Genomic DNA, 24,512 nt, shown 5'->3' on the forward strand with positions numbered 1-24,512 from the left:
CCCGCACCACAGATGCCAATATCCAAACACAATTTACCTATACCCTCTACCTAACACTTACTCTACCTGCCCTGGGTATTCGTGATGGGGGTCCACTCTTCCCCCATTCACACCTTCGCACCATCCACTCCACTCCACAATTTCCACCATACTCACTCCACGACCATCCATTCCAATACTCCATATGTTCCACACTCCATGTATTCCATACAACCATTCTCCATACACCTGTTGTTGCACACCTGTGCAATCGCACCTGGTGCCACCTGTACCCTCCTCCTCTTCCTGGACCAGTTGGTCAACACAACACACCTCACCAGCACTCTCATCCATACACTGCTCCATCCACCTGTTCAGTTGCACACCTGTGCAATCACACCTGTTCAATCACACCTGTTCCTCACACTCATTTACTCATACCCTGCTCAATACACTTGAATACACCTCCAACACTCACACGGCATCATCTCATCTAACTACTCCCCTCTGAAACTTGCGCTTCCCAGTCGCCCCTTTAAACTATTGCGCTCCCACGTCATTATCATCCACACTAATCTACCTGCGTCCCCACTACAGGTGTCATTGTCACTAACTAAACCTTAACGTTACCTAATGTCAATCTCTAGATCCCTACACACGATATATCCTAACCCTCCCGGGCTAGTTTTCACTGCCAAACCCCATAAACTAGTGCTCCTTTGCCCCCCGCTGTGAGGGATGGTGGATTGGCCATCCCATCACATGGGGCATCTTTTACTATTAATTTTGCTCGTCCAATTTCCACAAATCAAAAATTTGCCAATCATCTGCCAATCACTGTACCATTACCAAACATCACTCTGCCAATCCTTTGCCAATCATCAAATTTTGTTTTTCTAATTTCGGGGCCAAAACACTATCCTCGTCATCACAGTCTACTTACTAGTGCCTCTCGGTGCGCCAATTCACTTCTAAAGCTCGGCTTCGTACAGCCGAGCAATGAATGCGGGTTCTTTGGTGCCGGCGGCTGGATGTGTCCGGCACTCGGTGCAGGGAAGGAGGTTTAGCCGGGCCGAGATCCCACGCACCACCTCGGTACGGAGCCATCCAATGGCCCGATCTCGACCTGCCGGAAAGCCTCAACAAAAAGTGGTCGCCATAACGACCCTTCCTATTGGGCTGCCCGTTCCGCCCAGCAGAGCACGGACACGGCCGTTCCAAGCGCGGCCCAGCGTGGATCACGTACGGCGGTCCTTTCGGACCCGCCGTGGTTCGGATCCCCGCTGGTCCTCGCGGCACGCGAAGCTGCCCGACGCGCACCGAGGGCCCGATTCGGCTAAATGTCATTCTAACCGCTAACCCGGTTGCCGCCGATGCCTCACCTGCATGCTTACACCCCGCAGCCCGTTCCTTGCTCATACATCCAGCTGTTCCCATGCTCCTCGTCATTGCACCTCCTCTTACACACCCAGGTACACTCATTCCGCTCACAGACTTGGTCACACACCTGACCACCGAACACCTTGGCACACATTCGTCGTTCGCACACCTCACCAACACACCTCTTCGCGCCCCCTCTTCGGTCACCTCCTCTGTGACAATCACAGGTGTGCTCTCACTCGCACACCCAACCACGTGCCTCACTACCAACTCAAGTGTGCATTCCCACACACGCTCTACCACTCCAGGTGTGCTTCCTTCCATTCCAGGTGTACATCCTCGCTCACCTGTCACAACCAACTCACGCTCCGTGTCACTCTCACTACTTTCACCACCACTCTTGACAGCGCACTCACCCTTACTCTCGACAGCGCACTCTTTCCTCATGCACCTGTCCGTTACACACCTTTCTCACGCACACTCTTGCATTACATCCCCTGTAACACTCACCACAGGCGTGCATTCTCCCTTACTTTTGACAGCGCACTCTTTCCCCATGCACCCGTCCGTTACACACCTTTCTCGCGCATCCTCTTGCGCACACTCTCCCGTTACATCCTCTGTAACACTCACCACCGGCGTAAATTCTCTCGTTACATCCTCTGTAACACTCACCACAGGTGTACACTCTCTCGTTACATCCTCTGTAACACTCCTCACTACGCGCTTCCATGTGCTCCCTCGCACACGCGCTACGACCGACTCACTCTCGACAGCACCCTCACTCCTCGGCGCGCACTTTTTCCTCACATACCCCAGAGTCGGACATTCTCGCACACCTCCTCTTTCGCACACCAGACCTGTCGCACACTTCACCAACGGCCTCTCACGAACACCCGGGTCCAAAGCAACCCCCAAGCCGACTGAAGCTCCCCTCACATCATGTACATTTCCTCGTATATCGCCACTCACCTCCGTACCTCGTCGTCGCACCTCTTTCACCACCTGCAAACTCTTTATTTGGTTAGTGAGCACATCATCACGATTCGAGCACAGACCTTGTACCAATTCCATTACCTCCTCCCTTATTTCCTTTTTAGTTTCTGTCCGTCTCTTCTTAATTTCACTCACCTCTTCTTCCACTTCCTCTAATTTTTGCTTCACCTCTTTTATTTCCCGGTGCGTCTCCTCAAGTTCGTCCTCTAAGGCTACCTTGACCGTTTCTATGTGCGTCCTCACCTGCCGGTCCTTTGTCTCCATTACCTCTGTCACCTCGTCCAACCTCATTGTCAGTCCCTCACGTACCATCTGACATTCCTTCTGTGTCGCTATTAATTCATTTTTTATGTCCTTTTGTGTCGCTTTTAACCCTCCTAGTACCGCAGTGTTCCTTTGAACCTGCTCCATTAGTTCTTTTTGTCCCTCCGTCAGCTGTTCCACCTCCTCCGTCAGAGCTTCTATTCCCCCTTGTAACCTAGCCGTTCCATTTCTCACCTCTTTCTCTATACGCTTTTCGCCTCGCTTTACCTCCTCGCGTACCCCCGAGACCTCCTCACTCACACCTCGTCGTATCTCCTCTTTCATCTCCTCCATCTCTTTTGTAGATGCCACCCTCATCTGTCCCAATTCATCCCTCTGAGCATCCAATTTACTTTCTAACCCGATTTTCACCTCCTCTATCTGGTTCCCCATCTGTTCGATTTCCCGGGCGGATTGCTCCCCTATTTCCCGCAATTTGTCTTCCATCCTATTTTCTAACCCCATTAACCCATTTTTCACCCCCTCTAACTGATTCTCCTGGGCAGCCATTCTATTTTCCACCCCCATTAACCCATTCTTTACCTCTTTTATCCCATTGTCTAACCCCTCAAATTTTTTTTCTAATCCCTCACCGGTACCCCTCGCTTCGTCCCTCATTACCCCCAATTGCTCACTCTGAGCCCTCGCTTCGTTCCTTATTTGCTCACCCATTTTGGCTTCCAATCGCTCACTATTAGCCCCTGCTTCGTCCCTCATTTTGTCCATAAGGGCCCCGATTTGTAGCAACAAAAGGTCCGAATCCAACGGCGGCGCTGCTACAGTTGCGGGCGCGGTCGCCGTGGCCATGTGCGAGGCGCCATTTTGCGCGCCCGATACCCCCTCAACCACCTCCTCCATATACATTTCCCCGAGGTCCTGGGTCGATTCCACCCCATCTATCTCTCCCACCGGCATCCCGTTGCCTTGACCAGCCTTGGCGCGATTTCAAAATTCGGGTTTTCCTTTAAAAACAAAACAATTTCCAGCTGCTTGTAATTTTGAGCGAGTTAAGCGCGCTTCGGGCCTCGTATCTCACTCCCCGACACCAATTTGTTGCGGTCCGCGGATTAGGATGTTATTTTTACCGAGCGGAGGTATAACCGCGGCCGAACAGTTGTTCCCCGATTCACCCGATTTACCCAAACGTTGGCAGTATCGCGCCACAGCTACTCAATCTGGAAAACTCTAAAGCGACCGAATGCAAAGAGGAAGAAGACGTACAGAAGACTAACTGGGTTTATTATTATTTACACATAAGCAAAAAGGAGCAGTCACGATTGTGTACAGGGACATGAGACGCAGGTGACACAGTGCAAATTATGAACTTATCTAACAGGCTTAATTACTACCCAGGACAGAACAAACAAAGATGACTCACACGGGGAATGATGATAGGAATTGGCTGGAAGGAGGTGTGTGGCTGGAGGGGGAGGACGGCTAGGAGCTGGCTGGAGCTTGATCCCACACGGGACGTCGGGCTGGGCCTCGACGGCCGCTGATGCCACCGAGCCTGTCGTGTGCGCGGGATCACGGGTCGGAGCTGCTTGGTGGAGCCGACGCGCTGGTGGGGGGTCTGGCGTGACGGGTTCTCTCCTCTCTCTTTCTTGGTCCAACCACTCTTTCTCCACCGACAACTCAACGCAACCACTCAACGCAATCACTGACCACCCCTGACGACCAACTCAGCTCTTGTCATGGACCTCTCTACGCACCCTGCTCTGACGACCCAGCTCTTTCCTTGGACTCGTCTCCTGGACTCCTCTCTTGGGGGCGTCTCTCATGGGTTATATATAGCCCCACCCTTGAACCTTTGCGAACCTCCCCGATCGCTCTTCCTCCGCCCTCTCAAACCAAACCCCTCGTGCTTGGTTGGTTGTTCGGGGCCGGGCCACTCCTCCCCTCTCTGACGAGGTGGGGACCCGCCTTTCTTCCCCAACCCTGCCTCGTGGCCAATGGTGGTTGAAGAAAACCGCCCAAAATGCAGTTGGCCATTGAAATGAAATGAAAGGGGATCTACTCTTATTTCACTTGGTGCAATGGAGTATTTAAATTAATGGGAGACACAGCCTTACCCTAAGACACATAATAAGATATAAGCTACTGAACAAGGGTTTTATCGGGTCCTGCAATGTGGTGTTTCATGGAATAACTACCGAGACGCCCTTTGACCTTTACACTACGGAGGTATTTACAAGGATCATGACATTTACAAAGGGTGATCTTTACAACAATTTACACTACAACAACAAAAAAAACAAACCATTCTCATATCCACAACAATATATATATATATATATATATATATATATATATATAGACACACATATACAGGCAGTCCCCGGGTTATGAACGAGTTCTGTTTTTAAGTATGTCTGCAAGTCGAATTTGTATGTAAGTCAGAACAGTTACGTACGGTTCACATCTAGCGTCAATTAGTCAAATGTTTGTCTTAGTATATACTATATAGTATATATTTTCCCTAAAACATCTATAGGTATAAAAAAAACATCAAAAGAAACATTTCTTAAACTGTTTAGATAGAAAAGAAAAGATAATGATTGAAGGTTAACACTTACTCTCATTCCAATTGATGTCTTGCAAACTTTGAAACGATCATACCTTCATATATCTCTCCGAGATGATGGGCCTGGTGCTGGAGAGGATGGACATGGTGCTGGTCAATTTTCTTAAAGTAAACATCAAGGGTGGCTTGAACAGAGCTTTTTGTACAATGCACCTTTCCTATGCCATCTCCAGGCATTGCAAATCGTCATTGCTGGGCACCGAAGGGGGCTCGGCACTGACGCACGCTGAAAGGGAGTACTCAGTTTTCACTCTGGTTGTTTGTTTTCTTGCTTTCTTGTTGTACACCGCACCTTTCCTATGCCATACTCCAGGCATTGCAAATCGTCATTGCTGGGCACTGAAGGGGCTCGGCAGTGACACACGCTGAAAGGGAGTACTCAGTTTTCACTCTGGTTGTTGTGCACCGCTCCTTTCCTATGCCATCTCCAGGCATTGCAAATCGTCATTGCTGGGCACTGAAGGGGGCTCGGCAGTGACGCACGCTGAAAGGGAGTACTCAGTTTTCACTCTGGTTGTTTGTTTGTTACTTGCAAAATCGAAGATTTTACAAGTATATTGGTCGGTTGTGTTTGTGACTCTGTCTGTCTGTTTGTTTGTCACCGGCCTACAGGTCACAATTTTCAACCGATCTTCACCAAACTTCACCAAGTGGTAGAGTTAGTCAAATGCCAGAAGCCTATTGTTTTTGGGGTCAATAGGTCAAAAGATCAACATAGGCCAAAGGTCACCAACTTTGCTAAATTTCTAAAATCCTCAATTTTCATCCGATTGACTTGAAATTTGAAGACCACTTGCATATCTGGTCATTGAATTCAACCACCAAGAATTTTTGAGGTCAACATAGGCCAAATGGTCAACATAGGCCAAATTTCTAAAATCCTCAATTTTCATCCAATTGACTTGAAATTTGGAGAGGACTTGCATTGAATTCAACCACCAAGTATTCTTGAGGTCAACATAGGCCAAATGGTCAACATAGGCCAAATTTCTAAAATCCTCAATTTTCATCCAATTGACTTGAAATTTGAAAAGGACTTGCATATCTCGTCACTGAATTCAACCACAAATTATATTTTAGGTGAACATAGGTCAAAAGGTCAACATAGGCCAAATTTCTAAAATCCTCAATTTTCATCCAATTGACTTGAAATTTGAAGAGGACTTGCATATCTGGTCAGTGAATTCAACCACCAAGTATCTTTGAGGTCAACATAGGCCAAAAGGTCAACATAGGCCAAATTTCTAAATTCCTCAATTTTCATCCAATTGACATGAAATTTGAAGAGGACTTGCATATCTGGTCACTGAATTCAACCACCAAGTATTTTTGAGGTCACCATAGGCCATCATGTCACATTGAAAACTTTTGGGGGAGGGCGTATTTTGCAAGTATCGTGCTACGCATGACGTTTTCTTGTTTGTTTGTTTGTCACCGGCCTACAGGTCACAATTTTCAACCGATCTTCACCAAACTTCACCAAGTGGTAGAATTGGTCAAATGCCAGAAGCCTTTTGTTTTTGGGGTCAATAGGTCAAAAGGTCAACATAGGCCAAAGGTCACCAACTTTGCTAAATTTCTAAAATCCTCAATTTTCATCCGATTGACTTGAAATTTGAAGACCACTTGCATATCTGGTCATTGAATTCAACCACCAAGAATTTTTGAGGTCAACATAGGCCAAATGGTCAACATAGGCCAAATTTCTAAAATCCTCAATTTTCATCCAATTGACTTGAAATTTGGAGAGGACTTGCATTGAATTCAACCACCAAGTATTCTTGAGGTCAACATAGGCCAAATGGTCAACATAGGCCAAATTTCTAAAATCCTCAATTTTCATCCAATTGACTTGAAATTTGAAAAGGACTTGCATATCTCGTCACTGAATTCAACCACAAATTATATTTTAGGTGAACATAGGTCAAAAGGTCAACATAGGCCAAATTTCTAAAATCCTCAATTTTCATCCAATTGACTTGAAATTTGAAGAGGACTTGCATATCTGGTCAGTGAATTCAACCACCAAGTATCTTTGAGGTCAACATAGGCCAAAAGGTCAACATAGGCCAAATTTCTAAAAACCTCAATTTTCATCCAATTGACATGAAATTTGAAGAGGACTTGCATATCTGGTCACTGAATTCAACCACCAAGTATTTTTGAGGTCACCATAGGCCATCATGTCACATTGAAAACTTTTGGGGGAGGGCGTATTTTGCAAGTATCATGCTACGCATGACGTTTTCTTGTTTGTTTGTTTGTTTGTTTGTTGTACACCGCTCCTTTCCTATGCCATACTCCAGGCATTGCAAATCGTCATTGCTGGGCACTGAAGGGGGCTCGGCAGTGACACACGCTGAAAGGGAGTACTCAGTTTTCACTCTGGTTTTTTGTTTTCTTGCTTTCTTGTTGTACACCGCACCTTTCCTATGCCATACTCCAGGCATTGCAAATCGTCATTGCTGGGCACTGAAGGGGGCTCGGCAGTGACACACGCTGAAAGGGAGTACTCAGTTTTCACTCTGGTTGTTGTGCACCGCTCCTTTCCTATGCCATCTCCAGGCATTGCAAATCGTCATTGCTGGGCACCGAAGGGGGCTCGGCACTGACGCACGCTGAAAGGGAGTACTCAGTTTTCACTCTGGTTGTTTGTTTTCTTGCTTTCTTGTTGTACACCGCACCTTTCCTATGCCATACTCCAGGCATTGCAAATCGTCATTGCTGGGCACTGAAGGGGGCTCGGCAGTGACACACGCTGAAAGGGAGTACTCAGTTTTCACTCTGGTTGTTGTGCACCGCTCCTTTCCTATACCATCTCCAGGCATTGCAAATTGTCACTGCCGGGCACCGAAGGGGGCTCGGCAGTGACGCACGCTGAAAGGGAGTACTCAGTTTTCACTCTAGTTGTTTGTTTGTTTTCTTTCTTTCTTTCTTTCTTTCTTGTTTGTTTGTTTGTTTGTCCGGACGATATCTCAGCCATCCTTTGAGCTCGGAAGCTGAAATTTCGGCACAATAGTGAGCACGTCCTTTGTCAAAAACATTATATTTTGTTTTTTGATTAATCAATTAATTGAGGAGTTATTTCATTATTAGTGATTAATTAAGTACTTATTTAATTAATCTAATTTCCTTTCTCTTCTGACCATTAACTCAGGCACCTTTTGAGTTAGGAAGCTGATATTTGGACATGCCAATGACCAGGTGATTTGGCTGTAAAGGCTATTCTTGATTTATTAATTGATCAATTAATCAATTAATTGATTAATTATTTAATTATTCGATTAATGACTATTTTCGATTCGATTTTTTTTTCTTAAGTTACAGATTCTGATGAAATGCTGGTGGTTTATGGGTTCTCTGACCGAATTGATTAATAATTTAATTTTTTTATGATTACTATTTATTTATTTTCGTTATTAATCATTTATTTAATTTCTTTCTCATTTGGCCAATATCTCAGGCACCTTTTGAGCTGGGAAGCTAATATTTGGACATGACAGTGACCAAGTGATGTGGCAATCAAGGATATTTTTGATTTATTGATTAATCATTTAATCGATTAATTATTTATTGATTAATAATTGATTAATTATTTATTGATTAATCAATTAATTATTTGATTTTTTATTAATGACTTATTTAATTAAATTTCTAAAAGATACATCTTCGGATGAAGCACCAGTGGTTTAGTAAAGCTATTAGCCAATTGATTAAGAAAATATTTTGTGATAATCTTTTAATGATTTTAATCATACAATTAATCAATCAATTAGCGTACACCTCTCCCTCCCAATGCAGCCTCTATGAGCTGCACTGCGGTATTGCCAGGCACCAGAGGCACCCCGGCAATGCCACGCTGTAGGATATTTAATTATTTGGCATGGGGCAGTGTACTTTGAATGTATCTGTACTTGTCTCATATTTATCTTGTCTACCGCTCCCCTTATTATATACTTTGTGTGTCTGGTTGATTTTTTTTCTCTGTGATAAATGTTAGCTCTTTCACGAACTTCGAATCTGTATACAACCACAAAAAAAAAAAGTTAAAAATATATATATATATATGTGTGTGTGTGTGTGTGTGTGTGTGTGTGTGTGTGTGTGTGTGTGTGTGTGTGTGTGTGTGTGTGTGTGTGTGTGTGTGTGTGTGTGTGTGTGTGTGTGTAAAAAAAAAAAAATAATAATAGTCTTTACGGAGCTCGGTACGTAAGTACGGGCGTTCGTAAGTCGGGCGTTCATAACCCGGGGACTGCCTGTATATATATACACAGTTGGACCACGCTATTTGCGGGTGATACCTTCCTGGGAAATGCGGCTAATTGCAAATCTAGAATGGCGGGGCATTGTTTCAATGAAAAAAGGGGGGATTGTTTCCCGAATCTCGAAAATCCACGAATAGAGAGGAACAAACCCCGTATGGCAAGGCAAAACCCACAAATGGTGAGGCAAATCCCGAGAATGTTGGTGATAATCCCGCAAATGGCGTGGCACATCCCGCAAATGGGGAGCCAAATCCCGCGAATGTCGACCATAATCCGAGAAGGTCGATAAAAATCATGCGAATGTGTGCCGCGACATTGTTTCAATGGGGGAAAAGGGGATGGGTTTTAGGTTCCCTGCGGTTCCTGATTCATAGAGGAATATTTTGTAAGTTTAAAAAGTTTTCCGACCGCAAATGCACATGGTTACAGTTTCGTAAAAAAATGCTTACAAACTAAAAAAGCAACAACACCAGGTACCATTTCCAGTTTATTGAAGGAATGCGCTTTGAGTTTATTAAAAGTGCTGAACCAGCATAACCATACTGTTTCGGTTTTGCCATAAAGGCAAACCTCCTATAGTTAATTGCACGACAACATGTTGCCTGCAGTAGTTAGTTATTTCTTATTGAATGTAGAGATTACCCCTTCCCATTGTGTAGTAATCGAGACCAAATATGCGTTGAGAGTTAGGCAAGATTTCGAACGTACATGTGGTTAAAGGAGGACATTTTGATGAGCAGGAAGGCATGGCCAGAAGCACAGACCCACGTGACCAATGACGGGTTGGAACACGTCGCCAGGATGCGACACACCACAGCCAATGGGAGGCTGTGGAACATTTTGAAGGCGTGGGCGGGTGTGATAAAATCCCACCCATCGCATTTTAATTTTCTTGCCTTTTGCGTCGACGCCCGACACCCATCGCTCTTCGCCGATCTCTGGACTCTTCCTATTGCTCTGGACACTTGCTCGTGCATTTTGTTTTGACACTCCGCTTGCATTTCTCCTTCGACGACGCCTCATGCTTGTCCAACCTGTGCTGAAGTTCGTCCATGCCGACTTTGAGGCGGCAGTTCGTCCTTCGGACCTGACCTCGTCCAGGCTGCACATCCGGATCGAGGATCGAGCTGCGCACACCAGACCACGTGGCCACCTTCAGAGTCAATCCCAGCACGTACATCGGTACGATAATAACCAGCGTGTTATTCCCTGTGTGAGTGTGAGAGTGTGAAGGCGCCAGTGGGGTTATAATTAGGTAAGGAAATGATAAGGTGCATCTTCGTCTCTGTTTCTCTGTGCCTTCAAAATAAAAGGCTGTACATTTTGTGTTTACTTTCAAACCTGTTCGGATACGTCTTTTCTCCATTGGCCTAGCATCATCCGAGACCGAATGTGGCTTGAATCAGGTCCGTAAATCACGTGAGGTAACGCCGCTTTCCACACTGTGCAAATCCGCTCCGGCACTCGATAAAGTGTGGAAGCGCGGGTTCGATCCCCGGTTTCTTCGGTTGCGTGTCTTGAAGGTATTTGGGAATATTTAACCAGCAAACTCTTCAGCGCGTGGCTGGGAGGTTGGCGAACAGAATTGCTTAGCAATCCGTCAATCACGAGCTTAGTCGCTCGCGGTCGGTGGCCTCAGTGGAACCGGAGTTCGAGGGAAAATGGGGCATATACCCCCCCCCCCCCCCCGCCTTAGTATGTCGACGAACCCGGGATCCGCAACAATACCATACCTTGAAACAAAAAAAAAACACAACACCATTGTGGTGAAACTGATGAAGAAAAGAGTATCGTAGGCATGGACAATCTTATCTGCCTATTCGGGGCGGACGATTACTGAGCGAGGGGGTTCTTATGAAGACACTGAATGGTGTAAACTTTTTAAAGGGCAATGGTGGCTGAGTGGGGTTTCCACACCCAAGGCTGGTGTTGCCATCGCCTTAAGTCCCAGGCTTCCCACTCAGAGTGTTGTTTATAGGGAGGTCTAGAATACACATTTGATAGCGGTGGAGTTCTACTGCAATACACAAAAGCTTATTATAGTAAATGTGTATGCACCAAGTGAACCTATAGAAAGAAGAATATTCTTTTCCACGTTGCAGGACTTTGTAAAGGGACTGGATCCAGCTGCTCTCACCTGTATCGCTGGGGACTTTAACTGTACAATTGATCCTTCAGTGGACAGGAATGGACATGAACCCCACGGCACTTCTGCGAAGGTGTTAGAGATCCTCATCAATAACTATTGTTTTGAGGATGTGTATAGGTTGCAGCATCCAACTTCACGGGCCTACACATGGTGCAGATGTCATGATGGCGTCATATCAAGGGCAAGGCTGGACAGGATCTATCCCAGCGGGCACACGACGTTGTTTCAACGTCGAATAACGGTTGGAATGAGGTCGCGACGTCGGACAACCAAAACCCAACCTGAGACCAACGTCGTTTTGTCAACATTAATACCTACAACAAAACCGACAGTCATTCAACGTTGTTTCACCGTTGGCAACTTGGCCTTCAATCGACGTTGAAAGTGTGACATTGTATCAACGTTTATTCGACGTTGGAAAAGTATCAATGTTGGAAAAACGACGTTTATTCAACATTGGAAAAATGACGTTGATCCAATTTGCAAATCCAACTCGTTTTCAACCTCGGGTCCATGTCGAATCGTGACGTTGATTCAACGTGGATCCAATGTCTGTGTGCCTATGGGATATCAATAAGCCAATGCTGAATGTGGTGTCCACTAGCCAAATTCTCCCAACAGGGTTTTCGGATCATAATTTAGTCTCAATGTCCTTTAAATTACCCCTGACATCAGGAGGTAGTGCGTACTGGTCACTCGATACTCGTCTGTTAAGTGATAAGAAATTTAAAGATGCCTTCTGAACCGTGTGGGGGAAAATCCGGTCCTCTAAGCTTGAGCATGCCAACCTTCGCATATGGTGGGACCTTGCAAAGTGTCAAGTTAAATCGTTTTGTCAACAGTATAGTCTGTATACTACTAAAATGCAAAGTCTCTCAATTGACTCATTAAATGCTGAAATTGCAGCATTGGAACAGAATCGTAATGGGGCTGGAAAAGATTTTGGATGTGATCGGTTACAATGGACAAAAAGGTCGTTACTGACCGAAATGGTGCGGCAGCGGGCAATGGGTACCTTGGTGCGTATGAGGCTGAGTTCTTGACTTTCTAGACCTTTAAATTTTCTAGACTTTCTAGACCTTGAATTTTTCTAGACCTTGAAAAAGCCTTTGACAGTATTGATCATGTTTTTTTGTGGCGTGTTCTGGAAGCATGTGGCTGTGGGGTTAATTTCAGAGCCTTCATATCTCTATTGTACACTGACATCTCTCGTGCAATTAAGGTAAACAATGAACTCGTTTCCGCCCATACAGGTTCAGAGAGGGGTGCGGCAGGGTTGCCCAGTCTCAGGATATATATATTTTTTTTTTGGATACTGAATCGAGGCTCGTGAAAGAGCTAACATTTATTTCACAAACAAAACAACCAGACAAACAAAATATACAAAAAGAGGGAGCGGAAGACAAGATGGGGAGAGAAGGGGAAGCACACAACCACAACATTTGAGAGCAGGGAGAAGTGTGGGAGGGAGAGGGCTTGGGGGCAGGAGGCGTGGGAAGGGGGGGGGGGTGGGGGAGAGGTATAAAACACAAGGGGACCGAAATTAGCGGTGGTAGAAAAGATCAAGGTTTTCGATGGGGGAGGATAGGAGATGGTGGTGAACAGCTGTTTTAAAGACCTGGAGGGTGGAGTGGGATTGAAGAGAGTGAGGGAGTTTGTTCCAGAGGCGGGAGAAAAGAGGAATGAAGGAGTGAAGGTGAGCAGAAAGTCTTGATTTTGGCAGTTTAACCATAAGAGGGTTGCAGGCAGATCTTGTGCGACCTGCAGGAATATTTGGGGGACAGAGCCCAGAGAGGGCTGGGGGGGGGCAAGGCCAGAGAGGAGTCGGTAGAAGACGGAAAGACCACCAACCTGCCTGCGGTGAGTGAGTGAAAGGCCCTTGGATTTAGCTTCATCGCGGGAGATTCCAATGATTCTGAACGCTTTGGTTTCAACAGCGTGAAGACGGGCTAGGTGTGAGGCAGGAGCACCAGACCAGAGGGGAGAGCAGTATTCCATAGAGCTGCGGATGAAATCCTTGTATGTGGTGAGGAGCTCAGGTGTGCCAAGAAAGGACTTGGCACGACGGAGGATGCCCAGTCGGCGACTGGCTTTGGAGGCCAGATTTGAAATGTTGTTTTCCCAGGCAAGATCATGGCAAATAGTGAGACCCAAAAGCTTGAGTGACAGAACTTCTTGGAGAGGATTATTCAGAAAGCGGATGGGAGGGTTTTCCAGTCGGTCTTTTCGGAGAGACATCGTAAGAGTGTGAGATTTATCAGGATTGAAAGACATGTTCCATTTGTTTGCCCAGTCTGTGATTTTGTCCAGGTCTGCAGAGAGTGAGGAGGCTGCAGACTGCCGATCTGAGGGATGAGGAATGGAGCGACAGAGAGTAGAGTCGTCAGCAAAGAGATAGAGAGGATTTTCAAGAGAGTCAGAGAGATCATTGATGAAGACCAGAAAAAGCACAGGGCCCAGAACACTACCTTGGGGAACTCCAGCCTGAACAGGAAGAGGAGCTGAGAGAAACCCATTCAGGGCCACACGTTGACTACGACCAGAGAGGAAGTCCGCCAGCCATGTGTGGAGATTTCCATGGATACCAAAGGAGGAGAGTTTGGTGAGCAGAGCAGGGTGCCAGACCGTATCGAAGGTACGTGAAATGTCAAGGGAGACAGCTCTAATTTCCTGTTTGGGGTTGAGGACCTCCATCCATTGTTGAGAAAGCAGAAGCAGCATGTCCAGAGTAGAGTGACCAGGTCTGAAACCAAATTGATGATCAGAGATCAAGCCATTGGAGAAGAGGAAAGATTTCATATCTGAAGCAATGATGGATTCCATGACTTTGCTGATAATTGGGAGAAGTCTGATTGGTCTGTAGTTGCTGGGATCTGTTTTTGCACCTTTTTTGTGCAGAGCGGTGATGTTGGCTGATTTCCAAGCAGATGGCAGATGACCTTGAGCAAAAGAGAGGGTGAAGAGAACAGAAAGAGGGAGTGAAAGAGCGGAAGAACATGATTTTAGGACCCGTGGGCTGATGCCGTCAGGACCAGTTGCAGAATCAGAGTCGAGGGTTGACAGAAACTTTTCCACCTTGTCAGGAGGAAAGGACACAGAGTCCAGGAGCAGATGGGTACGACTGGGTACGGTGGGTACAGAGAGGGATGGGTTTGGGACACAAGATTTACAGGCAAACACAGAGTTGAGGCATTCAGCTATTTCACGTGCGGAGTCAGCCGTTAAGCCGTTTGAGGTGAGGGAGGGGATGGAGGGGGAACAAACACCAGAAACAGATTTGACCAGATGCCACCAGGATTTGGAAGAGGGAGACAGATAAGAGAGTTCAGTCTTGAGAACGGTGAGATATTGTTTCCTGGCTCTCCTGAGGGTGGACACACACTTGTTTCGGGCTTTGTGAAAGGAAATGAGATTTCCTTCTGTTGGATTTGCTTTCCAGGAGACGAAAGCAAGTTGTTTCAGGGCAACAGCCTCACCACAAGATTCCGTGTACCATGGATGGGAGGAAGGGTATGACAACTGAAGACGAGATGGGATAAATCTGTGCATGAGAGAGAGCAATTTGCTTTGAAAGAATTCCTAGGATGAGTTGATGTCAGAGGCAGTAGAGATGGGAGACCAGTCCAGATGATTGATGGCTGCTTGAAGACCGTGCCAGTTGGCCTGAGTGAAATGCCAGACTCGTCGACGCTGAGGAGGCTCTCTGAGAATGGTCAGAGAGATGTCCACTTTGACAAGCACATGATCAGATGAGGCGATTGGAGCAGAAGAAGAGCAGCAGACATTTTCAGGGAAGTTTGTCATAACCAAATCCAGAAGAGAAGATGCTCCGTTGACTGAGATCCGGGTCGGGAAATTGACAGATTGTGTCAGTCCCAGTGAGTCGCAGAAGTCCTTTGCTGAAGAGCCATGGCTGGTGAGAGAGGTACCCACACCCAGCCAACTGGCATGGTGACAATTGAAATCACCACATATGAGGAAGAGAGAGTTGGGATGGGTAGATAGAAGTTGGTCCATATTATCAGACAGCGAGATGTAGATGGAGTCATCGCTGTTTGGTGGACGGTACAACACACATATGAACAAAAGGTGGGAGCGAAGGGGAAGCCGTAGCCAAAGGTATTCCTGGGGGTGAGGTGGAGAGAGGGCAGTGGAGGGTGAGTGAGGAAGAGAGATTTTTATAAAGATAGCAACCCCACCTCCAGGACGAGGCTCAGGTCTATCATACCAGAGGAGGGAGTAACCTGGGAGAGATACCAAGGCATCAGAGACATCATGAAGGAGGAAAGTTTCTGTTAAGCAGATCACATCTGGTTTGTCAGAAGCAACCTGTATGGAGAGATCAGTCAAGTTTGAGCGGAGGCCCCGGATGTTTGAGGTCCATACCGTTAATGAAGAGGAAGGGGGAGCATCGGGTCCAGAACAGGGGGGCGAGGGGTAGGGTAAGATGTGGAAGAGGAGGAAGAGGTAGGGAGAGCTGTTGAAGGTGTGTCAGAGATTTCAGAGATTTCAGAATAGCTTGGAGAAAGGGAAGAATGGGGCGGACAAAAGGTTTGATGGAGATTGGGTGAAGCACAGTGAGGTGTTATTTGAGGTGGGGGAAGAGCGAGGCAGAAGGTTGGGGGAGATGAAGGTGAAAGTTGGAAGGGGGAAGAAGTAGGGAGGATGCTTTGAGGAGGAGGGGTGAGAGGGGAGTCTAGGAGGGGAGGAGCGAGGGAGCGTCTCGGAGGGGAGGGGTGTGGGGGGAGTTTAGGAGGGAGGGGAGGGAAGGGGCAAGGGGGGAGATTTGAAAGGGATGGGTGATGGGGAGGATTTGGAGGGGAGGGGTGAGATTGGATTTTGAAAAGTGTATGATTCATGGGAAACGAACATTTTTTGCAAAATGAGTTTGAGACCTTCGAGTCAAAAATACGTTTGAGGACACTGAAAGAGGGGTGGAGTTCTGGATAGTTTAGGGAATGTAGAAAGGTGGAACTGTAAGAGATGGCATTATATATATTTTTTGGAATGAATAGATTTGGTGAGCAAGACGAAAGCATCCTTTTGTAGGAAAAGAAGAAAAGGGTGTTATAATATATGAGAGAAAATAGATGTTCAGGGGAGAGATTATACATTTCTAACCACGTGATCGCGAACGAAGAACGAACGAACAAATAAGAACAACAAATAAACGAATAAGACGTGGGAAGGAAATATTTTTGGGGGTTTTTTTTTTTTGAGTAGAGATATGAAACAAGGAGGTATGGGGTGAACGACTGGGACGAAACAGAGAACGAAAATAATTGCAGCGGATTCGACGAATCGCTGAGATAAAAACAAAACCACAAGGTCGGAGACGGTACAGTAGCCTAAGCCTACGAGTACTAGGCCGCAGAATACTCGATACGCATTAACCGACGATTGTGTATACATGTACGAAAAATTAGCACCGAAAATTTTCTAAAAGATACACTTTAGGACACACACCGAAAGATAGATACAGTCTCGACAAAAACACAATTGTGAAAGATCACTTAGCTTCGAAAGCGTGAGCGCATGGAACAGCTTCGAAAAGACGTGACCTCGCCGTGATCTCGCGAGATCTCGATTGCTTTTGCATTAGCAATGGAACCATTACTTTGTACGCTCAGGGAGAATATCTCTTGCCTGACGTGTTTCCCAAGGAGTCCACCACTGACTATATCAGCGTATGCAGATGATGTGTGCATCATAATCAGAAGCAAACAGGATATTGATGCTCTTGTTAAATCCTTGAGAACCTTTTTCCAGGCTTCTTCCCTGAAAGTTAATTGGAGGAAAAGCAAAGCTATTTGGGTGCCTGACCTTAATAGTTGCTTCCCTGTCTCGACACATCTACCTCCTCTTCCGGAAAACTTAGAATGGAAGGCAGATGGTATCGACTACCTTTGTGTGTCCCTTGGTTCCACACAATTTATGGAAAAGAATTGGGAAGGCTTGATTGGAGAAATGGAGAGGAGACTGATCCTGTGGAAAAGAGCCCTACCGCACCTTTCATTTAAGGGCCATGTCTTAGTTCCCAATAACTTGGTTGCTGCAACTTTATGGCATTGTTTTATTTGCCTACAACTGCCGGAAGTGCTGCTTAGAATGATCCAGGCCAAACTTGTGGACTTTTTTGGGGGAGGCCATCATTGGCGTCGGCCAAACGTAATATGCCATACTTCACCTGAAGGAGGCCAAGGCCTTGGTCATGTGAAATCCCGTCTCATGGCCTTTTGCTTGTGCTCCATTCAGTGCCTCCTACATGTTGAGCACCTGCCAAACTACCCATTGGCCTGTCATATTTTGCAACAGGCGGGCAGACTCGGCTGTGGTCGTGAAGTATTCCTGACCCACCTCAAGGATGTGGATACAGCAACGCTCCCTATATTCTACCAGAGCCTTCTCAATGCCTGGAAAGGTCTTACAGTGAGTCGCAAAGAGGACACATACTCCCCAGGGATGTTCGAAGTTGAACCACTGTTTTTCAACCCTCTCTTCTCTGATGTATTCAAGAGCCGTGATATGTGCCAACGCTTCATTGATGCAGGCATGAACAAAGTATAGCACCTACGGCCAAACTCTGGTGTAGGGTGGAAGACTGTGGAAGAAATTTCAAATATGACAGGAATTCGGTCCAAGAGGACAATCGGCTTAATATTGAGGAAAGTCATACTCAAAAAAGGTCATCAGCTATGGGTATTATGGACTCAGAATACACATGGACATCCTGATGAGTCATATTTCCTTAAACTGATTTTTGACTGCTCCCCCAGAGAACTTCCACCTGTTAGCACATGGACAAATGAATTGCAAGCCGCAAGCAGCAAGAGCCTGTATAGGTGTTGCCTGTCCCTAATTCTCGTTGTTTCTCCATTAAACGGAGTAGCACGCTGGAAAAGACTACTCCTTGCCGGGCCTCCCACTGAACCTGTATGGGAAGCGATGTATTGTAAGCAAATCACCAAAAGAACATGGGATCTCCAGTGGCGCATTGCCCACTGGATCATCCCATGCAATACATATGTGAGGAATTTTGCCCCAATATCTGCATGCTGCCCCTTTTGCTCTGTAAATGAGGATGTATTTCATTTTTTCATTGGCTGTGAAAGACTTTTTCCATTATTTAACTGGCTGAACTTTGTGTCACACAAATTGAATTTCAGATTTACTTTTCGCTCCTTTATTTTTGGGTTTAAAAAGAAATGTACACAAGAAAAAAATATGAACTGTTGTGTTTGTTTGTAGCAATAGCAAACCTTGCTACATACTTGTCAAGAAAGGAGAAGTGTAATGGTAAACCGCTTCACCAATGCAACGTCATGACGTTTTTCACTGTGCTTGTTTCTGCAAGGGTAAAACTTGAATTTAATTTTTCCAAAACCATGGCTGAACTTGATATGTTTGTGGAAAAATGGTGTTTAGAAAATGTTTGTGGAGTTCGCCAAAATGAGTTGGTATTATCTCTTTCTTAAATAATGAAGTCTTTATATATTTTTGGTAGTGTTGCTTTATTTTATGTTTTTGTAAAAATGAAATGACATTGTTATATTCGTTGTTTCCTTGCTTTCTTTTTCTGTCCTGCTTTGTTGGGATTTTTGATTTGTAAATTGTCATACACACTTTTCTATTTTTGTAACAAAAGGACCTCAAAAGTCAAAAGTCTCTCTCTCTTGTTCTGGCTTTGGTAGGAGCAGTCACGTCTCTCTTCTTTTGCCTGGGTCAAGGACGGCTGCGCTTTGTGCTGAGTGTGCCTGAGAGATTTACCAGAGCCTTGTGGAGCGTGGAACGACCAGCGGAGGATGGTGTTCCCGAGCATTGGTGATCTCCGAACGAGCTGTGGCCAGGAATTCGGAGGAGGAGGATGTTTTGTCACCGCTTCACGGCTCAGGGTGCCCGTGTGGCGATTCACGCCATCTTGTGCACTTCCCGCACAGACACTCGGGGACTGTTCACATTCGTCTTTGTTGGAGCAAGGCTGAGTATCTGCCAACTCACCACACCATTTTCTTTTATTTTATGTTTTCCCGTGTCGTGTCGTTGTGTCTGAGCAGAGACCTCGCAACGTAGGAATATAGTTTTTACCTCAGCATTCATTTTTTCTTATTGTCTTTGCATATATTGCCATTAAACCCATTATTGGTGAATTTCATTCCTCGTCTTATTTCGTTTCTGTGTTGTGGGGATCGGATAACCCACATGCGCTTCTCATTGAGCTAAGGCTTCGGTTCCTTCCCACGTACCAAAAATAATCTTGCAAAGCGCGGGCATACGCCTTGGAGTTAACGACGTTCGTCTTTCTATCACACTGAGGTGTTAACTACAGGGCAGATGCGACAATATATATAAAGCCAAAATATGTAGGAAATTATATAAATTTTGTGAGGGAAGAATTTGTATTATCTTGTGCTGGAGTAGAATTTTAGTCACTTTGGTTAATGATTTGTTTAAGATTTAATTATGATGAAAAATATTTTGTTTTCATGAGTATGATTTCATATTTTTGGGGATTTTGAGCTTACAGTGAGTAATAGTTTGGTAGGAAATTTTGCATTTTGTTAGAGATTGAGATATTTGTGTTAAATTATTACAATATCCTCCGATATTAAATAGGGCAATTCTCAGTATGTATGCATGTGTGTATGTATGTAATCTTATGGTAGAGGTAGAAATAACCAAATTCACCAAGTGGGAATAGGCAAGGCAAAACTAAGTAGTCAATAATGCTGGTTTTCTCCAATTCAAATATTTAAATGGATTTCTACTATTGTGCTATAAAATGAGGATAATAGCCATGCATCTCAACACTATATTTTACAAGTGAGTATTAATTTGGTAAACACTGCAATGGTTAATGAAACCTCAGAGGAGAGAGGAAACATTTTAATTTCAACATTTCCAGAGGTCATCTTCCATTATTCATTTAAAAGTTTAAGTATAAACGTTTTGCTTCCATTTCATAAGAATAATTATTTATTTATTCGTGGACACAAATCATATTTCCCTTGAGGCCTATTTATAGTGATAATGGTGCTTAGCTTCTGGTGTTTCTTGGCAACGATGTGTAAACCCAATTAGTTTTAGCCAGAAAGGCCTCTTGGGATCAGCACTGTACCTGATATTATTGTATGCTTTCAGAAAGGAGTGAAAAATGGAATTAACAATTAACCAAGCAATGTTAACCAAGTTAACAAATGGAGTTAACAATAAAAATACAGCGTCAATAAAATGATGAAAGACAAAATAACTATGAAATAATATAAATTTTGTGAGGGAAGAATTTGGATTATCTCGTGTTCGTGTATAATTTTAGACACTTTAGTTAATGTTTTGTTGAAGATTTTCTTATGATAAAAAATATATATTTGTTTCCATAAGAGGAGGTTTTTGAGATTACTGTAAGTAATGATGTTTGTGAGGAAATCCTGCATCACATTAGAGATTGAGATATTTGTGAGAAATGATTACCATATAATAGAAATATGTGACTTTTTTAAAAAGAGAATTGAAAAAATTTTTTGAATTACATTTTTTGAAGGTGACTGAATTCTTTACCTATACTGGGTGGTTTGGCAAGGGTTTTCTTTGAGACCTATACTGAAATAGGTGGTTTGTCATTGCCTTCCCAGCATTATTTATCAGTGCTCCATCCTTTTAAATGCTGAGCATCAAGTAAGGAGCAGCACGTACCATTTTTTAAGACTTTGGCAGGTCTTTCCCGGCAAACACATAACGTAATCACAACGTTGCTGGAACATCGTAATTAGGTAACGAAAAAAACAACGTTTTATAAATGTTTTAAGGACGTTTTACTTTTACCTTCAAACATGTTAACCTTTAAACAACGTTGTGGAAACGTTTTACAACAACGTTATTTGAATGTTGCAGGAAAACGTTCCCTAAACGTTTTAGTTACGTACTGGACCGACGTTATACCAATCAACGTGTTGTGATCTACAAACATTCCGCTCAACTTTGCGAACATTCCAGGTGTGGGAGATGTTGGGGGAGGTGGAAAAAAAGGATTTCCTGCCATTTTGTTAAGTAACGTGAAAAACGTTGAAACAACGTTGTGGAAACGTTTTACAACAACATTATTTCAATGTTGCAGGAAAGTAACGTGAGAAACGTTGAAACAACGTTGTGGAAACGTTTTACAACAACATTATTTCAATGTTGCAGGAAAGTAACGTGAGAAACGTTGAAACAACGTTGTGGAAACGTTTTACAACATTATTTCAATGTTGCAGGAAAGTAACGTGAGAAACGTTGAAACAACGTTGTGGAAACGTTTTACAACAACGTTACTTGAATGTTGCAGAAAAACGTTCCCTAAACGTTTTCGTTAGGTTCTAGACCGACGTTATACCAATCAACGTGTTGCGAACTACAAACATTCCGCTCAACTTTGCAAGCATTCCAGGTGTGGGAGATGTTGGGGGAGGTGGAAAAAAAGGATTTCCTGCCATTTTGTTAAGTAACGTGAAAAACGTTGAAACAACGTTGTGGAAACGTTTTACAACAACGTTACTTTAATGTTGCAGAAAAACGTTCCCTAAACGTTTTAGTTAGGTGCTGGACCGACGTTATACCAATCAACGTGTTGTGATCTACAAACATTCCGCTCAACTTTGCGAACATTCCAGGTGTGGGAGATGTTGGGGGAGATGGCAAAAAAAGGATTTCCTGCCATTTTGTTAAGTAACGTGAAAAACGTTGAAACAACGTTGTGGAAATGTTTTACAACAACATTATTTCAATGTTGCAGGAAAGTAACGTGAGAAACGTTGAAACAACGTTGTGGAAACGTTTTACAACAACGTTGCTTGAATGTTGCAGAAAAACGTTCCCGAAACGTTTTAGTTAGGTACTGGCCCGACGTTATACCAATCAACGTGTTGCGAACTACAAACATTCCGCTCAACTTTGCAAGCATTCCAGGTGTGGGAGATGTTGGTGGAAGTGGAAAAAACGCGTTTTCTGCCATTTTGTTAAGTAACGTGAAAAACGTTGAAACAATGTTGTGGAAACGTTTTACCACAACATTATTTCAATGTTGCAGGAAAGTAGCGTGAGAAACGTTGAAACAACGTTGTGGAAACGTTTTACAACAACGTTACTTGAATGTTGCAGAAAAACGTTCCCTAAACGTTTTCGTTAGGTTCTAGACCGACGTTATATCAATCAACGTGTTGCGAACTACAAACATTCCGCTCAACTTTGCAAGCATTCCAGGTGTGGGAGATGTTGGGGGTGGTGGAAAAAAAGGATTTCCTGCCATTTTGTTAAGTAACGTGAAAAACGTTGAAACAACGTTGTGGAAACGTTTTACAACAACGTTACTTGAATGTTGCAGAAAAACGTTCCCTAAACGTTTAAGTTAGGTACTGGACCGACGTTATACCAATCAACGTGTTGTGATCTACAAACATTCCGCTCAACTTTGCGAACATTCCAGGTGTGGGAGATGTTGGGGGAGGTGGAAAAAAAGGATTTCCTGCCATTTTGTTAAGTAACGTGAAAAACGTTGAAACAACGTTGTGGAAATGTTTTACAACAACATTATTTCAATGTTGCAGGAAAGTAACGTGAGAAACGTTGAAACAACGTTGTGGAAACGTTTTACAACAACGTTACTTGAATGTTGCAGAAAAACGTTCCCTAAACGTTTTAGTTAGGTTCTAGACCGACGTTATACCAATCAACGTGTTGTGATCTACAAACATTCCGCTCAACTTTGCGAACATTCCAGGTGTGGGAGATGTTGGGGGAAGTGGAAAAAACGCGTTTTCTGCCATTTTGTTAAGTAACGTGAAAAACGTTGAAACAACGTTGTGGAAACGTTTTACAACAACATTATTTCAATGTTGCAGGAAAGTAACGTGAGAAACGTTGAAACAACGTTGTGGAAACGTTTTACAACAACATTATTTCAATGTTGCAGGAAAGTAACGTGAGAAACGTTGAAACAACGTTGTGGAAACGTTTTACCGCAACATTATTTCAATGTTGCAGGAAAGTAACGTGAGAAACGTTGAAACAACGTTGTGGAAACGTTTTACAACAACGTTACTTGAATGTTGCAGAAAAACGTTCCCTAAACGTTTTCGTTAGGTTCTAGACCGACGTTATACCAATCAACGTGTTGCGAACTACAAACATTCCGCTCAACTTTGCAAGCATTCCAGGTGTGGGAGATTTTGGGGGAGGTGGGAAAAAAGGATTTCCTGCCATTTTGTTAAGTAACGTGAAAAACGTTGAAACAACGTTGTGGAAATGTTTTACAACAACATTATTTCAATGTTGCAGGAAAGTAACGTGAGAAACGTTGAAACAACGTTGTGGAAACGTTTTACAACAACGTTATTTGAATGTTGCAGGAACACGTTCCCGAAACGTTTTAGTTAGGTACTGGACCGACGTTATACCAACCAACGTGTTGCGATCTATTAAACATTACGCTCAACTTTGGACAACCTGAAAACATACTGCCTCCGTCGACTTAGTCACGGAGGTATAAAAATCATACATTTCGCCACCGATAAATCACTTTCAATGACATTATTTGGAGAAAATACACTTTATATGTTTCCGAACAGTATTGACAATGTAAATAAAAAGTGGAGGTGCAATCTGTAGATAGCGGGGCATTCTGTGAATGAGTGACGTTTCGGTGGCCATTCTTATTGGTGGGTTAATTAAGAAGGTGTTAATTTTATTTTAAGAAGACGTTTTTGTCGCAGATAAACATAACGACATAATCATATACGTTTGCTCTAATATAATGAGATGGCCGGATTTTCTTTAAGGGACCTCCCGTGGTTGGTTTTTTAGCGCGAGGATGGGACGGAAGTGA

The 24,512-nt window shown here is 44.2% G+C and overlaps 1 protein-coding gene across 1 annotated transcript in view; it reads left to right on the forward strand.

Moving 5' to 3' along the window:
* LOC144889494 (uncharacterized) overlaps nt 1–24,512 on the forward strand; it is a 123,962-nt gene that overhangs the window by 54,438 nt on the left and 45,012 nt on the right. The window lies entirely within an intron of this gene.

This window comes from Myxine glutinosa, chromosome 1, assembly GCF_964187855.1.
Source record: "Myxine glutinosa chromosome 1, kmMyxGlut1.1, whole genome shotgun sequence".
In the NCBI taxonomy this organism is placed as follows: Eukaryota; Metazoa; Chordata; class Myxini; order Myxiniformes; family Myxinidae; genus Myxine; species Myxine glutinosa.